The following is a 15,901-nucleotide window of genomic DNA, read 5'->3' as shown; positions in this document are numbered from 1 at the left end:
GGAAAACTAGTTTGTGTGCTATGTGCAATGAAAATTTTCTCCTGACCCACGAACTGTTACTGAATTATTAGTTACAAACCTATCACAAGCCAGGTTCTCAATGGCTGCCCTGTAAGTTAAAGCTTGCAATCATACCGTTAAAATCGGAACCTAATAGGAAAAAACAAGGAGCTGTGATAAAATAATGAGATCAACCATAAATTAAACAATAAAGTAAATGTAATAAAGTTTACGAATGCATTCCAAAAAGGTTTGAGAGTACCCGACGGTGAAAATGAGTGTAGACTCAGGAAAGCTTCAAAGCTACTCAGCACTTCTGTAGCTAAACTGTACTTACTTACCTACCAAATATAATTTACCTGGACAGCTCAAAACTAGAAGATTCCCTGAAATTAATTTTCCTAACTCTTTGATTGACTTTAATTTGTAGATATGATATCAAGTACATGTCGTATTTTTACTTTTGGTTGTGGTTTTTACTTTTAAAATGTTTAGCGATGGTAACAGGTCGTAAATTGAGATACTTTCAAATCAAGATATTTAAAGTACACAAAAAATATCCGTACTTTGTAAATATGTGATCACAAAACATATGCAGAAAATATTATATAAGTTGTACTTAATGTCATATGAATTAATTATAAATATAACATAAACAATCAGTGATATTTAGGCAAAAATTACAATAAAAATAATAATAGTAATTGGTTTAACGTATGGAAATAGTGACTTTAACATTCATAATTTTAAAACGATCAGTAACATTCCAGATGTGTGTTGTGGAGCTTTTTAAAGCAGGATTCTAAATACTAAACTATCGACATCGATATCCGAATACAATCGATTATTCGAATCGAGAATTCGATTATTCGACTTGTAGTCTATCTCTGTGTACAAAAAATACGTTCCTTATCTTCGGCCAATGCGTGGTACCGTATTCGGTTATAATTCCCCACTCCCGTAACTAAGGAGTGGGGTATTGCATTTACAAATACCCCCTCTCTACAACCACGTAAGGCACATAACCCATCTATTACTTGTGAACCGTCGCTGGAGTACTACAGAGGAAACTACAGAACTTCCACGATGACTCAGCTTCTGTTCAGGTTGATGAAGGACGCATGGAAGTTCATCACCAGCTTCTTCCGCACCCCCGCAGAACCGCTACACGAAGGTGAGCCATGTAAAAGATCACGAATTCGTCACGAATCAATTTTAATTCCACTAAAGCAACAGATAAATTTTTATATTTTCGTTTCATTTTCCGAGCTACTGTGTCGAAGTACCACATACCAATTTCGATATTAATCAATTAAATTAACAAACATCTTTGAATACGTATTTCGGAACTAATTATTTATAATATATGGCGCAATTTTAAAGTAAGGAGTAAATTAAAATTTGATCGCTTGAAAAATATTTACAAAAAATTTAAAAAAAAACCATAATGTAAAAATAGTTTTGATTTGCTCAAAACATGTATTACTCAAAACGACAACTGGGCTACAAAATAAATATTGATATCAATTTGATGCTCTCATTAGTGCACTGATTACCAAAGTTTATTCAGTCTCTTAGTTTTGCTTTTTTCTGGCAACTCAGTCTCAAACGTATTAGTATTGGAACGTTTAATTTTAAGGAAACTATAGGAGATCGAGTCCCAGTTACAAATTTATCCTGGATTTTCAGCAGGTGGACTTGCCGTATTATTTTCATTTGCTTAGGTGGAAGGAATGAGTTTCAACATTTTAATAAGTTCTTAAATTACATAATGTATTTTGTTGAAACATTTCTTTGTACAAATAAATAATTATTATAAACTGGCAAAATTTTGCTCCGTTTTAATTGGAATAAAACAGTATGAATGAAGGATTGTTTTCAGCTTCTGCCATGTAGTCTTAATAGTTTGTTCATGAATTGTTAATCATCATTGTAGTATTTCAGGCTATTAGATATTTATTTTTAGGTATTTTTGCGAGGCTCTCATGAAACCGGCTGGTAGTCTTCATTCTGTATGACAGCGGTCCCAAACTACTGTTGAAATTTGAGACATATTGCGCTAGTTTAAGGTTTAATTATTTAAAATTAATATCTTATCGTCATACTTTATATTATAGTGTTTGTATGTACATTTATTTTAATATTTGATAATTAATGTAAGTATTTTTGAATCGAATTTAGATGGTGGCCACCTAATTCGATAAATACGAGTACATTACACAGATACAAAATTCATTATTGATTATTGAATAGTGTACATATGAGTGTATTTCTTTTTCAGATATAAATAGAACATAGAGTACCCTTTGAAATTAAATTGTACTTTCGATGGTTCGTTAACAAATATTAAACCATGTAACGTAATGCAAAAACTGTTGTAACACATAAGTAGCAACACTTTAAATATTTTGTAATTCTGCATTTTAGAGTTGCTGTATCAAAGTGCTGTATAACCATTTAGGTATTTATTCATTAGTTAATCAGGAAAATGTTAATACGTAAATCAGAATCAATAATTTACAATTTTTTGGGCAATTTTGAAACAATTATGCACTAAAACTTAATTAGTTTAAAAAACAGTTGCAGCAAGTCTTCTTAAGTATTACGCGGAATAGTTTGATTAGTTAATATAAGATTTAAATTATTTTGTCTTCGAAAAGTCTATGATTCAAATCGACAACCAGGCTAAATAGTAGTTATTGAAAATTCTCATTAGTAGTTATCAAGGTTGAATATTTCTTCTAGTGTTTAGTTTTGGTAATTCTGTAAAACTTATTTATAATGAAAAGTGTAACGAAGAGAAATCATATAGGTTGGGTAAGAATTTATCTTGGATTTTAAGTAGGTGGACTTATAATACTGTAATAAATAACCTAAATAATAATTATTTAGGTAAAGAAGTTAGTTTCAACATTTAGAAACCGTTCTTAATGACATGTTTTTGAAAGAACTCTTTTATGTAATACTGTGTTTGCTTGTATATCATAAATGCACTTGGCCGATTTATATACGGTTTATTTTGAATGCGGTTATTCCCAACCAATATTTAGGAAAACATTAATTTCACGATTACTGATGACCTTTTCATGAAACCATCCACTTGAGATGGACGTGGTTATAAACAAAATCAATGTTTACTCGTATACTCGTATTTTTCTTTAAATCAGTGGAAAATATGGGATTAATTAATATGTTAATAAGCATTGTTTTTAAATCCTCCCATGTAATCTAATTATACTTTTAAGTTCTTTAATTAAGTCAATTATGAAATCCTTACTTTGGATCCTTTAAACTTTGTCAGTGTTTTTGGCCAGACTAGGAAGATAGCCCATCTTACATACATATTAATTTAGTTTATAAACTAAAATAGTTTACTTCTACAGTAAATCAAATAATTTCCAAATTTACCATCACAAGCCAAGATAGAGAATATAAAACACTTTAGGACCTCTACAACAGTGAGGACCTCTACCATAATGAGGATCTCTACCACAAGAAGTTTTATAAAAGATGTCAATGTTGTTGGCGATTTTGACAATAACAGGGCATAATTTTAAATCAACAAGTTTAGGACGCTGATACTCATGTTCATAAAAGATTAATTGTATTAACTTGTAATTTATGACCATTTTCATAAAAATTAATCTTTACATAATTTTGAAATATTGTTAGTAGTTTAAAAATGACGATGTAATATCGAAAAATGCGCTAGAGTTGAAAAGATAAGTTTAACCAAACTCAAGAGTACTTAACACTTAACTTCAACATCTAGGTTAACCTTTACGGTTTGTATTTGCTTAAACAAACGGAGTTTGGTTTTCCCACTAATTACCAAACACAACTTATAGTTAATTATAATCAGTGCTTTAAACTAAATCCGATGTTTAAAGATATGTTGATTTTGGCAATAATTCAACCTTGATAAATTATAACTCGTATATATTAAAAACCAACATGTTTTTTTAACAATTCATGAAATAATTTTACTGGTTTCTTTAAGTCAGATTATATCTCAATAATTTTCATTTAATAACTTACACATATATGGATTTCGTATGAATTTCAAATTTAACTAATACGGTACTTTTGCGCATTTTACTATGACGTTCAGAGAGTTTTCTCCGATTTCTTTGATTTTTAGTAGGACTAATGCTTTCATTCATTTGCACACAAAAGGGGGAATGTAAAAAAACATATTTATAAGGTATATTAAATACGTTTTATAGTAATGCGTATAGTTTATATCCTTTTTCTTAAAGCATGTAAAAAGATTTTAATTAAATATTTAGTTGTGACAAGTGAAGAATATTATGGGGGGACCTACTCTAAATAAACGTATCAGGGAATAATTGTATGGTTTCCTTCTTTGCATTAATTTTTAGTCTAGAGTTAATAGATACTAATAGAAGATTTTTAGAAAAGCGTTAAAAAAAGAAAATCCCTTGACTATTTTGCTTATCATTGGTTTTTTATAATAAATACCTTCTTATCGTTAGCTTCAACATTTTAATCTAATTTATCAAAATGTTAAGATTTTCTAGTCATATTTTATAACATTTAAACAGAAAAAATAACTATAAGAATTAAACTAGTGTAATAGAATTTCCAGTGTCGCATTTTCTAGGGCGTCATACTTTGAGTTTAAAAATTCTGGTGCAGTAGCATTTGTTGAATTTATTTTCTTAATTTCATAGTATTAGCAATTTAAAATGGCTTCTCTAAACATAGAAAAAACATATTTTTATCCCACGAAAATGTATGTGTTTTTAGAGTAGCTTTAGCAAAGGAAATTAAACCAACCTGAAATGAGACCGTAAAGGTACGAAGACATGATATTCTTTAATGAATTTTATATATAAAAGAAGATCATCATTTCATGGCCTTATAATTTTTGATAAGCAATTTCGTACTCTATAGTCATATTTCCTGTCCAAAATATAATTTACTTTAGTTAAATTTTATTAAACACGTATTATTCTTCTTTTATTTAATTTGTATATATACTACAATATCCATAGTATTCATGTCGTAGCTTTATGCTTAACCATTTTTCCTGGATCCTGATTAAAAAATATATAAATCGATAATAATGCCTAACTGGAAGAATTGGAATTTATTTTCTTACAAATTCTTTATATAGTAATAACACATACCTACTTTTCTCCTCTTTGGGGCCAATATCGCAAATAGCTGTGGCTACGAAATTTAAAATTATTAACCTAAGCAAAATCCAATATTACCTGCTTTGTCAAATCCATTCTGTGTATTTATTTAATACTTTCCCCAGCATTATGGTGAAAATAATCTCAAATCAATGCCCAGGATGCCGATACCGTTCTGGGACTGGTTTTTAGATAACAATCCCATATTAATTTAAACCGAAAAATTAATCCTTATAATTATATCATGAGAAACTAATGCAATTATTAACGTTGTAACTAAACTTTTTACAAAATATTATTTCAACTGGATATATGAGGTAGCACCCCATACGAAATAAATTATGCTGATTGGTGTTACTTTCCTTTGGTAATAGCTGATGTTCAGTCTGAAAAAGAAGGAAAGTGTTATTTTATGAAAAATAATATTAAGCATTTAAAGTTAGAGAATTTATGCCAAATAACACGTCTCAGTTCTTCTTTTTCTGTAGGGAGAGTGTACTCTGTACCGACAAAACCCTTGGAATTTTTTCTAACTTTTATATTTTTGTCACAGCTAGATTTAGGATGACATAACTGTTTGTGACCTCGGAACTACCATACTACGGCTGTATTATTTTTATACCGTCATCTCTGGTATCATCATCTGTTATCTTGCTTTATTTAAAATTTAAAATTAAATTTAAAAGTGACCAAAGAGAGAAAAAAATAAAGTTTAATGATTTGTGTATCCTTAAATTTCTTGAGTACATGAACCACTGACAACCAGCCGTGGTAAGATCTAAATGAACTTTTAGAGTAAATGTTTTTTTAACGTAAATAGTATAGTATATCTTATGTATGTATGCCTTATTTATTTTTCCAGTAAAAATACTGGAAATGGTTAATGTATGTTTTGAGAACAATTATTAATTACGTATAGAAAGCCCTGACGATAACCGGACGATAGAGACCATTGACATTAATTAAAGTACAGGTAATATTATTTAACAGGTTGACCTTAATACTTCAACATTTTAATACTGCGTTTATTTTAATATGTATTGTATAAACATATTATTTTGTAAACTTAGATTTATGTTCTTTTTATATTTTGATTGTTGATAACAAGTATTTAATTACTTTATGAACTTTCGGAAAGGTTTCACGTAATTACAGCGAAAAAATATTCATTGATTAGTTATTAATAGTATACTGTGTATTTCATTACGACTTTGAGTGCTTTGATAATAGTGAAACTGAGCACATGAGAGTTCGGTAACTGCATTTCCTAGTTACTACGATTTGACATGTCGTTTAAGCCCCCCCCCCTTCCAAGTCCAATGGCTCGTCGTTTCAACTAAGTTGGTAGGATGGGGTAGGATTTGGTAGAGTGTGGTGACGGGCGAACCTCTGGTTGATTATCTTGGCCTTGAACACGCCCAAACCGCGTACGTACCGTGTCAGGGCCTAGAGCGGCCGACCAGATACTATAGTGTGTGGGGAATTGCTGACCGGAAATTTGCGCGTTCCCAAGCAAACCCGGAACGATCTGGATCGTCGGATCGAGTTGGGAAGTGTACGGGGAGGGGCTTTAGCGATCAGAGACAACGTTGGTTGGCTGGAGCAGAGAACTGGGTCGGAGCGCTGCAGTGGTTTGCCAGGTCATCATCCCTTCCCCCACGTTCTATTTTATGAGCCCTCTCAAGTCTTCTGACTATCTTTTTTCTTTGCGGAATTGAAGTGGGTCTATAAGTGACGCTGAATTAGGTGGCGCAGGTAAAGCAGGGATGCCTATTTGGTTGAGTGCAGTGCTTTATCACTTGTCATAAACGGTTAAGAAAACCACGGTTGTTATAGCTTCCACATTCCCATCAAGGGAAGGCGCGTTTATGACCCACATGTCTGCTTCTGAGTAATGACGTTATCTCGGAGTGGACTATTTGGAAAAGTCGTCCAATCCTAGAAAGTGCCGTCCTTTTTTCTTATATTTTTTTGGGCGTGGCAGAATAGAAATTGGCAAAGTTGAGCCGTTGACAGGGACTGGTATATTTTGTATCTAAAAAAATTCAATTTAGATAAAAAATTTGTTTTAAACATTTTTTTTTTTAAATTAAATGTATAAAGCTCATTTCTTCAAGTCATCAATGATTAAACACGTCACTCCCATACTTGTGTACGTATTAAATGTATGTTACATCTGTATCTCTGCCTGACAAAATTTTCTAACTTAAGTGCCTGTATTTTCATGTGGACACTTTTCTCCTACTATTTCTGGGTCCGTGGTAGTTATCTTAATAAGCTGTTAATTTAACATGACAAAATCTTCCAAACCCAAAGTCAAATATACCACCTTAAAACATTCCAAACATCACGTCGTTGGTACAATTAAAACGCCTTACCATATATGTAAAATAAAAGAGATTTTTTTAAAGTGATATTATTATAATGCGGATCCTGTAGTGAAAAAGTTGTAGTTCAATCCCAAAATCCAAGAAATAACCCTGTATTTGTCAATGTAACATGTATCAATGTTAGATCAATGTGGTAAATTTCTTAATCTGTAAAATGAATACTTTTATGTAGTCTCTACATTACAGTAACTAGCAATCGATATTTATACCCAACAGTATTTTAATCATAAAAATTATTTTATGCTATACCATCCATGGATGTATTTAACTATATTTAATTTCAACAAAATATTTATCCGTAGCCTGTCAACATCTTATTAAAAGACTACATACAACACTAACGGAGTACCAACAACCTATTAGCTGCTTTTGGCAATGGAGTACGCTTTGGCTCAAAACTGAAAGTTTTGTATATATTTCCTAAAATAATAAAGATCATGTTTGCTTTTACAACTTCAAAGTACATCCCATTTTGACAGAGAATTCTAGCTTTAAAGTTTACATTTTTATGGATTAAAGTAAAAAAACATTTAAAAATGTAACTGCTCAGCTAATTATAGTAATATTTATTAGCGATCGTAGCTTTATTTGCTTGAAATAAAGTTGAATGATACTTTAATGATTTTTAAAATATTATTAATTCAATCTTTTATTCGTCCATGATGCAAATAGTTAACAGTAACAAAAAATCATGCAAAACTTCCTGTAAAGACCATCAGTCTGTGTTCAGAAAACAACTCATATCTGACAGTACATGTTTAGGTTTTAGGCTTTGTAATTCAACCTAACTATTATCGTACTTGAAATATTTTCAAAATATATAATTCTTTCAGTGCTGAGAAACCAAGAAAACAAAATAAATAAACCAATACAACAGATTTCCTGGCTAAACGTAAAAATAGAGTCATTGGACACTCGGATAGATAGACGGACAGACAGACTGAAATTTGACATTTTGTCCTACAAATCTATAGGGTTCGTTCTTGGTTTCAAAGTCTCTAGGACTTTTCTACAAATAGTTATTGCACGGACCACAGATGGATAAACAGACGGACTGTCCTTTGATCTTTTGTTCCGAAATCAAGAGAGTTTCCTTTTAACAAGAGGACCTACATGCATCGAATGTCCAGTCTCTAGAAATTTTTTTAAAGTAAAGACAGACGGAAAATTATAAAAAGGCCCTATCAGGTCCTCAATTAGTAATAAATTGATATAAATTAAAAGCAAATAAAATTCGTTACATTACATGCAAAGCAAATTTCTTTACACATTTTTCTTTGAATTATCATACTTATTTTAGATGACAATGTATGCTACCCAAAATGACTTAATAATATTCGGAAAAAAACGTTTTTTAAACGGGTCTGTGCGTGCATGATTACACAAACGCGTGTTTTTGTGTGCTTAGAATAGTTCTATCTAGAGTATTGAATTGTCGAGTTAGTGTTAGTATATCAAATGTACGGTGAACTTATCAACGAATATACAGTTTCATGACTAATTCGGAACAACCACTCACGTACCTTCGCATTTAAACGGCGGCGGTGCTTCTAGTCTCAAATTTTGTGATGTAATGTTCTATGAAGACCATAGAAACAATTAACAAAGCCAGAGTTACAGTTAGGTTTAGATATGTAAACTGCTAAACTTAATCTATTCCTAGTGGGAAAAAAATCTGTGTCAGATCGGTAAATATAGAATCTTCATTAAGTAGTAAAGATTAACAATTGCAGAATGTACAACAATTTCAATAGTAAGTTGGTTAGTGGAATAATTTTGACTCATTTTCTAGATAGTTTTAATAATTTATCTCTGGAAAACTGCAATTGCCTCCAGTATTTTTGAGAACCAGCCAACCACGGCCAAAATGCCGTTTTGAATATACGACTTTACGATGCGAAGAATGCACTCTAGTAATCCACCGTCAGTAAACACGTTTACGTAACATAGGTGGAAGATAACATAGTTCTGTGGTAAACGGGAGGTGTTCGACTAAACTCATAATAATATAATAATCAATTATACCCAATTGCATGTAAACTTCACGCGTGCAGTAGTATCACACTGATAAGAAATCGACATCGGATCACCACAATATTTAGGTGGCTAATATTTAGTTTTGGGTTTTGTCCATGTTATCGGCTCCAAGGTGGCCAACGGGTATTGGTATATTTTAGCCAGGTCCATGGAAGCCCAGTGATTAATCTCAAAACATGTAAAACCGCCATTTACCAATGCTGTGTCCTCTGTAGATAGACAAGGTTTGCGTCTGATATTTAATTCTTATTTATTGTTAGTATAAATTAGGAACTACAGCGTTTCGAGTTTACTGCACTAAATTTTGCCATATATTTTTAAGTCCACTTGTTACTTTGGTTATTGGCTGACAGACCATTTATTTTTGTATGTCAAAATGAGTCCGGAACCGGTCAAAAGTTGTGTTGATTAACACACGCCGGCCGCGGTACATTAACAAACAATGCTCAGTTAAATCTATGTTAAAAATTTTACGCTTTAAGTAGTGGTTTGCATGATTGCACACCAATATTCTTTGGAGACTTTAAGAGCTCCAATCCGTAGGTGTTTGGACCGCTCGGTCAGGAGTGAAATTTAAGTAAAAGTAGCAACAGATAGTATTATTAAATAATAATAACAAATTTTTCCATATAATTATAAAAGTAGTCGTACTATAAAAACAGTACAAATTCAACTAGCTGTCTTTTATAAAAATATAATAGTCCTGTTATAATTCAAGTTTTCGAGTTATGAATTTTCAAAGTAGCAGTTTAGTTGAAAAGAGCAAAAACTTGCACCTTTTGCGTTATTACCGGTATACAAGCTGGAATTAATCGTTTGTAAATAACAAGTACAATTTTAACGCAATGCTCATTATTGTAGCTCTGGTTTTTGGTTAGCTTTCAAACTAAGGGAATCTGAAACTTGGTCAATGTGCATTAAAGGTTCTTATTTTACAGGTCTTTATTATTAGAAAGTAATGCTGCAACCCATACTTTATGCATTACACAATGGCGCCTTTTGAAATAAGATCTACATTGGCCGCTGAAATAAGATCAACCTTAAATGGTCACTAATTTGCATAGAACAAACTTTTTAGGAATAACTAACTCTTTCAGAAGTGCAATTTTAAAGTATTAAAACTTATTGAACGAGAATCGAAAAGAATATATACGTGTTCCAGACATTTCTCCCCCCCCCTGTATATTGTATTCTTCTATATATTATACAATGCAGAGCTGAAGAACGTAATCAACATATGTTGATACGTTACGTGATTACAGTGGGATTACTTGCAAGGTAAAGCTTACTTAGTTGAGTTTTGCCTCATACGTGTCCTCTTTGCTCTCTAGAGAGGCTTTCTTCTAGAATCTCCCGCCCAAGAATCTAGCATCCCCCTTAATCAAGACCCACTTCTATTTCGTAGATTATAATTTTGTTTCCAGGTATGGTTTTCAAGGCATCCACACATACCAGTTCATGTCCACTAAATATTTCTGCAGAAGTCCCAAAAGATTAAAATAACAATAATTTCTGACTTTATTTACTCGGGTAAATAAAACGTTGCAATTAAAATACAATACTATTATTTTCCTGTAAATTACTTTTGTACCCATTAGAATTTTGTATTTCGCTATAACATATCCAGTTCTCCTATTGCACAAATATCTTTTACATTAGTTTCTATAATATTCTTATTAACTGTATAAATTATATTATTAATTAAAGGTATCCAATACATATTTTATAATGACCAGTTTTGTTTTCAATTCTTAAAAGAAGGGCTATCAATATCCGTACATCTAAAGACCAATATTTTTATAAAGGTTTTATCCTATTCAGTTTTACATATTATTACTGTTTTGCGTTAAAATAAATTAACATCACTTTGTTTGAAACAACCCTTACTTTTTTAGAAATAGAGGAGATCGATGATTGGCAAGAAACAGCAATGCAGGGAGAAGAAGTTGATAACAGTGACAGTGACTCAGCTGAAGGTGATGAGGTGAATACTGCTTTCTATTTTGATTTTGACGTTAGGTTTGCTATATTCCCACTGAGGTGTGCTATGAGATTACTTATAGACTCAACGTAATTATCCATTCAAATTTATTTAAAGTAAAGCACTTTTGAAAAATCTCCGAGCTAGTTATTTGAAACACCTCTATTAAATACAGGATGTTCAAAACTTTGTGCACATTTAAGGGGCCTTGGAAGCTGTAAGAGATATAACAAAGATTAAATGGACAAATAAATGTGGTTAAGTTAATTTATTATATGTTGCGTCGTTTAGTCGCTGCGCTCAAATACGTTTTTGGTCAAAATTTTAAAAATGTGACAGCTCCCTACACCTTACACTTCCTGGTGTTGGTCTCAAAATATGTTTCATTATAATATTTAAAACTATAAGAAATTTGATTTAAAAAACGTTCCATTATAGGTACTAATAAGAGAGCTGTGACACTTTAAAAATTCTGACCAATAACTGTGTTTTTTGAGGGCAGCAAATAAACGACGCACAATCAACTTGACGTAATTAATTTGTTGGTCTTTTGTATTACGCACAACTTTATCTATTTAATATTTGCTGAATCTCTTCTAGTTTCCATGATACCTTCAGTGTGAATAAAACTCGGAACACACAGTATATAGATCCGGCGTGGTGGCGTGAATATTTTTGTGTATAAATCTTTCTTTGAAATTAAATAATTAGGCAATTGCCATTTAAATGTAATAGATATTAAACTTAGTTTGACAGGCATTTCGCTTCCAGATCACATGTTTGTTTCCTTATTTCTTCATATGTTTTACAGAATAAAAAATACAAAAATAATTAATGGACACGAAGTAAAGACTCTGGTGTAGTGGTTAGGATTCTCTCCAGGCGAGTGAGAGATCCGGGTTGGAGTCCCGGTGGGATGAATACTTTTGTTCATCAATCTTTTTGCTCTTATATACCCTGTATAAAACACACATATGCTAATTAAGTCAGGAGAGTAAACAAATTTAAATAAAAATGTTGAGGAAACAGTAGGTGTTGAGGGCTTTGGCCTGATATTGAATGGCAAGGGAGGAACAAAGCTAATGCCGTATTTATATATTTAAATAGTAACTATTTTTGATACAGACAAAAAAAATACTTATTGCTATATTAATTATTGAGTAACTATTCATTTTTGTGAAAATTATAGGTAAATTTTGAATAGTTCATACTGTCACAATGTTATTTATAATTCAAGTATCATTGATCATTGATCATTGACATTGAATTGATTGGCATTTACTGTTCTCACAAACAATCAAAACCCGTACTGCATAAGACAGCTCGGTATTGAATAGTAGAGAAGAACGTTTCAAATACGAGTTGTCCAGTTTAAAAAAAAATCACACTACCGTTATGGGATTTTATTTTCATAGGGAAATTATTCTTCTATTCATAATTATTCACTATAATATTCATATATTTCATAGGGAATAGGAAAATTTGTATGAGGTCACTTTGGTTTTTAAAATGGAAAACAATATTTTTACCACAGATTCATGACAATAAAATAATAATGTTACAAACTTGTCTGAAAATTGTTACGTGTTAAGTGTGTCTGTAGAGCCTTTCTCTTTAAGTTTTGATTGGGGTTTTAACCCATCATACGCTATTGTAGGGGTGTATAGTATATATTCTAATGAAACAACTGCTGACGAAATAAAGTTATTTAGCGTTTTAATGTTTAATATCTAGAAACATTTATCCCTCAATATTACAATATTCTCTACTTATGGGGTTTTATTGTGTGATATCAATTTTTTCCACGGAAAAGCATGTTTTTTTTTCAGAAATGCATAACCTACAGAAAACCCCTTGTTCTCGTATTTTACGTATCTTTTTATACATTGTGCGCTCTGTATTTCTCAAAAAAAAAGAAGTTCGATTAGACTTAGGCAGACCTAGAACAAGTTAGTACTCGTATAATAACTGTGCCACAAAATCCTAGGATGGCAAAATAAAAATGAGTTATTTTCCTGCCCAAGAGTAAATGTTTTATGTTATTATGAATTTTAATGTTTTTAATGTATTTATGAGTTCCTGTTATTGAAAATTATGTTGCAGTGCTCCAAATTCGCGGCTTTAGAGGAAGAGGATTCTGAAGACGAGGAGGAGGTCGACATGGAAACACCCCTGCTGACCAGCCAGGATGAGCTCGATGACTGTTCTATGTAGACAGCCGTTTAGAAATGTTTTCAGTTCTGTTTTACACCTTAATCCTATTTTTTGTTTTTTATTATTTCTGTAAACCTGGAAACAGTTTTTAATGTTTGGCAACTTGTAGTTAGTGAAATTCTTAGACAATTTCAGCCTTAAACTTCTAATAGAGACACAATGGTAAATCAAGTTTGTCATTGTAGTATTCTGGGAGTACTAAAATGATATTGCATCTTTCAAAAATCGATATAAATGTAAATAATCTCCAAATTTAATGTAACTGTATTTTAATAAATGTACGTACAAGAGGGTCACAGTATATAACAAACTTAAATTCTGTCTGTCTATACTCTCTGATTCACCAATGTTCTGTGTAGATAATCCTGTATCTCCTGCAATGAAATGAAATAAAATTTAAAAAACTAGTTTTGTTTTCAGTTCTGTTTTACACCTTAATCCTATTTTTTTGTTTTTTATTATTTCTGTAAACCTGGAAACAGTATTTAATGTTTGGCTACTTGTAGTTAGTGAAATTCTTAGACAATTTCAGCCTTAAACTTCTAATAGAGACACAATGGTAAATCAAGTTTGTCATTGTAGTATTCTGGGAGTACTAAAATGATATTGCATCTTTCAAAAATCGATATAAATGTAAATAATCTCCAAATTTAATGTAACTGTATTTTAATAAATGTACGTACAAGAGGGTCACAGTATATAACAAAATTAAATTCTGTCTGTCTATACTCTCTGATTCACCAATGTTCTGTGTAGATAATCCTGTATCTCCTGCAATGAAATGAAATAAAATTTAAAAAACTAGTTTTGTTTTCAGTTCTGTTTTACACCTTAATCCTATTTTTTTGTTTTTTATTATTTCTGTAAACCTGGAAACAGTATTTAATGTTTGGCTACTTGTAGTTAGTGAAATTCTTAGACAATTTCAGCCTTAAACTTCTAATAGAGACACAATGGTAAATCAAGTTTGTCATTGTAGTATTCTGGGAGTACTAAAATGATATTGCATCTTTCAAAAATCGATATAAATGTAAATAATCTTCAAATTTAATGTAACTGTATTTTAATAAATGTACGTACAAGAGGGTCACAGTATATAACAAAATTAAATTCTGTCTGTCTATACTCTCTGATTCACCAATTTGCTGTGTAGATAATCCTGTAACGCCTGCAATGAAATGAAATAAAATTAAAAAAACTAATTTTGTTTTCAGTTCTGTTTTACACCTTAATCCTATTATTTGTTTTTTATTATTTCTGTAAACCTGGAAACAGTTTTTAATGTTTGGCAACTTGTAGTTAGTGAAATTCTTAGACAATTTCAGCCTTAAACTTCTAATAGAGACACAATGGTAAATCAAGTTTGTCATTGTAGTATTCTGGGAGTACTAAAATGATATTGCATCTTTCAAAAATCGATATAAATGTAAATAATCTTCAAATTTAATGTAACTGAATTTTAATAAATGTACATACAAGAGGGTCACAGTATATTACAAAATTAAATTAGCTTCCCACATGTGAAAATATATGCCCGTATATGGGAAACGAATCTATATAGCCCACAGGGTGATAATACATTACCAACTTAAAAATAACAAACCGAAAGGTGCTCAAGGTTATTTGAGTATTCATAAAATGCTACTTGAAAAATAAAATTCTTCCAGTGTAAATAAAAATAAACACATATATTGTGAACCAAAAACAACACATGATATATAATAACTATAATTTTCCATCATTACCATCTGATGAATTATTATAGACATGTGTACAAATCAAAGCTAATGTATATGGTGCAATTTTATAAAAAATATAATAAAGCAGAGTAATAAAAACGAAGTCATGCACTCGCGTTTAATAGGTTAGATAATTAATTGTTCAGAAAGGAAATATATGTAAAGATAATCAGATCGAAAACCAAACAATATTACGAAATAATTAAACATATTTACCTCTCACATACTCGCACACGCTAACATTTTTCTATTATTACACTTTGTGTAAATGTCCTTTTGGGGTCGCGCCTTTTGGAAAGTCTACATAACGTATTTAATAATAATACCTCGAAATAATGTAGTACCAACGATTGACATGGTAAGTTGTAAATAGCTTTT

Source organism: Homalodisca vitripennis, chromosome X, assembly GCF_021130785.1.
Source record: "Homalodisca vitripennis isolate AUS2020 chromosome X, UT_GWSS_2.1, whole genome shotgun sequence".
NCBI classification, from domain to species: Eukaryota; Metazoa; Arthropoda; class Insecta; order Hemiptera; family Cicadellidae; genus Homalodisca; species Homalodisca vitripennis.
The sequence above is the reverse complement of the archived record's forward strand: the minus strand, read 5'-3'. Positions refer to the sequence as shown.